Below are 3,020 nucleotides of genomic sequence, written 5' to 3'. Positions count from 1 at the left end.
AATATTTGAAGTGCGTTAGTACTATATAAAGCCTATTTTACTGGTTCGGCCAGATTACATGACGGCATGGTCTGTGTTCTGCTGCGTACTGTGATTTCCCCTGAAGTAGCAGGCAGGTATCGTAATTAGTATTTCCCTTACTTCTGTTAGTTCCGCTTTGAATGAGAGCAACACCTATCTTTAAAGTGCTGAAGCCCCATAGATTCTCCCTCTCCTCACGTCTGAAAACTAAAATGGATACTGCAGCTGGACGCGAAACACAGACCGGTCATTACGCGACAACAAAATCTTCACGCGTGTCCATAAAACACGCGCACAGTTGGATTTTTTGTGTTAAGTGAACAGCGACCCGACAATTTGTGGTCTGAGGAAATATTGTAAACAGGATCCAGAGCTGCCATGTCCGCGCATAGGGTGAGTCAGTGCGCTTGTAATATCGATGGCTGGCCTTTTCCCGGTGTAGATTTTTGCATCAGAACGGACGGGGGTGGCGACCTATGTATGACGGTGGGCTTCGAGCTGTCTTCCAAAATCAACGTCTTATAGAACTTTTGGGGATACCAGATCGGACCAAACTTGTACGCCAACGGAACAAATACCGTGCACCTGCTACTGATACATCAGCGGGTCTGATTTTAAGTGCTCGTGTTATGGACAGAATTGCGTGGTCTGTAAACACCCCACAAATGATACTACCTGCCAAAAAAAAGTGCGATACATTTCAGAGAGAAAAAGCAGTGTGAAGTGTTTGTTCTTGGTGGAAAGTTTCTGCTGCAACTATCATAAAAAACAGTAGTCTTCAACATAAATGATAAAAAGCAGTCGGCGTTCCTTCGCAATAATAAAATAGAGCATCGAGAGTCCACGAACAAAAAATGCCAATGCAACTGCCAGTCTAATGAAAAAAAAAAATTTATCTTTCATTTGAGAACACATGTAATTCGAATGCTAAGAACATTTGCCTTAGTAACACTGAAAGCAGTAATGGGCTTCGTTTTCGAATAAACCTGGTTCCACAGAAACACGTAGGCATTATAGCAGAAGTTTAATTAAAAAAAATGCCCTGGAGACAAGTTTTGTCATTTGTGCTCCATAGTTTCTTTCTCGTGTACGTTCTGTATAATGCAATCCATCAAGTTGTCCGATATCCAGTTGAATGGCAAGGCACTTGCTCGTCGATGTAGCTAATGTTTTTCCAACTGAATACAATAATTGGTCATTACATTCTACGTGCCAATTAGTATTTATTGAGGGGCGTTTATTCCACACACTGCCTCATTACTCGATTTTGGTTCGAATTTCCCAAGACAGGACGGGAAAAACAACTAAAATTACAAAAAGTTATGCCTGGTTCCCTTGTCATATATATGGCATGCCTAAGTGTACTGAAAACTGTGGTTCTACACCTCCTCACAGAAGAGATGGTGAAGATGCGTTTTGCTGTCTTCTCGATTGCTTTTTGCATGCTGGCTGGCTTGGCCACCGCGACGACGATAGGTAAGCATTTTCTCTGTAATTCATATGACTTAGAAGAGAAATTGTGAAGTTCGAGAATGTTCGCAATGAGAAAGATTTATGCTGCGTCATTAAATTTAGTCCATTAAACTAGTTTGAAATGTTCGTTATGTTTTGTGATTTCGTTCACGCGATTCATGTTATAGTGTTCAGTACTATTGCAAGAAAAGTTGTTGGGGACATCTCTCAGGTAAAGCACAACATTAGCGTTAACATATATTCAGAGAAACCGCAGCCGTTCTAACCGCGTGCAAAAGAGATATTTTTGCATGGGTATGCTAAGTTCACAACGCGCTGCTAGCCATGGCAGTTCTTTCTCCTACACCATTCAATTTGCACTGCAATCTTTGCACGTTATTAGCTGACCCCCTAGATCGGGCTTCCGACTAAAACATCATGCTTAACATCTACATCGAAAGCACGGAGCTATCCCTCTACGTCACAGCCCCTCGTGCAGGGCCGCAATATTCGTTAAAAACACTCACAGTAGAGAAGTGTCGCTTTGAGCCTTGTGGTAGCACAGCGGTCGCTTGCCTTTATGAGGGCCAATCGCGGTCGGATAGTTGGGGCACTGTAGAATGCATCGCCACGCCTTTTTAATTAATTTGCTCCCGACCTGTGCAACTACCCCATTTATTAAAGAAACTAATAATATAAATCCATCAATTCATCCCTCCCTCCAAACAAAATTACCGGCTATGCTAGAGATATCGAATGAGTGAGGGCACGAATTATAACTACACATGATATACCTCAGCAGTTGCATCTCCCGCAGTTATTTCTGTGTCACGGGGGAAGTAGAAAGCTTCAGGCGCTCTTTACAGACGGTTGCAACTTTCATTGAGCGCAGTAGCCGATTGACGTCGGCCGGTGTATAATATCCGGGATAATGCAAAAAGCGAAGGCAGACATTTACTCTCTTCAAAAGAACAATGTTGGCAATACCATTAGATATTTCTTTTGTTAGCAAAACACGCATCTAGTGGTGACATTGGTGGACTTAACCAAAAAACTACTTTTAAGCCTCTACGCTGAAACTGTGAAGTAAACAGCGTCAAGAACTGAGGAATTGTTTGGAAGCGAACGCTAGCTTCATAGATTGGCGTGATAACTATGTTACACCACAGAAATTTGTTCGTAGAAAAATTCGAATTTGTCCGCATCAATTATTTGTTTTGTTTGCGCGCACAAAACCTGCATTTTGATTTAAGATTGCCTATTTCCCATTAGAACGCTTTGATCGAACGGCAGTGACGAAAATGAGTTCATCCTGACTGCTCATTCATGCTGTGCGATGTCAGTGCATGTTAAAGATCCCCAGGGGGTCGAAATTATTCCGGAGCCCTCCACTACGGCACCTCTTTCTTCCTTTCTTCTTTCACTCCCTCCTTTATCCCTTCCCTTACGGCGCGGTTCAGGTGTGCAACGATATATGAGACAGATACTGCGCCATTTCCTTTCCCCAAAAAACCAATTATTATTATTAATAACAGACTTACAGATAG

Source organism: Amblyomma americanum, chromosome 5 (genome assembly GCF_052857255.1).
Source record: "Amblyomma americanum isolate KBUSLIRL-KWMA chromosome 5, ASM5285725v1, whole genome shotgun sequence".
NCBI classification, from domain to species: Eukaryota; Metazoa; Arthropoda; class Arachnida; order Ixodida; family Ixodidae; genus Amblyomma; species Amblyomma americanum.
This window is presented reverse-complemented; position numbering follows the sequence as displayed.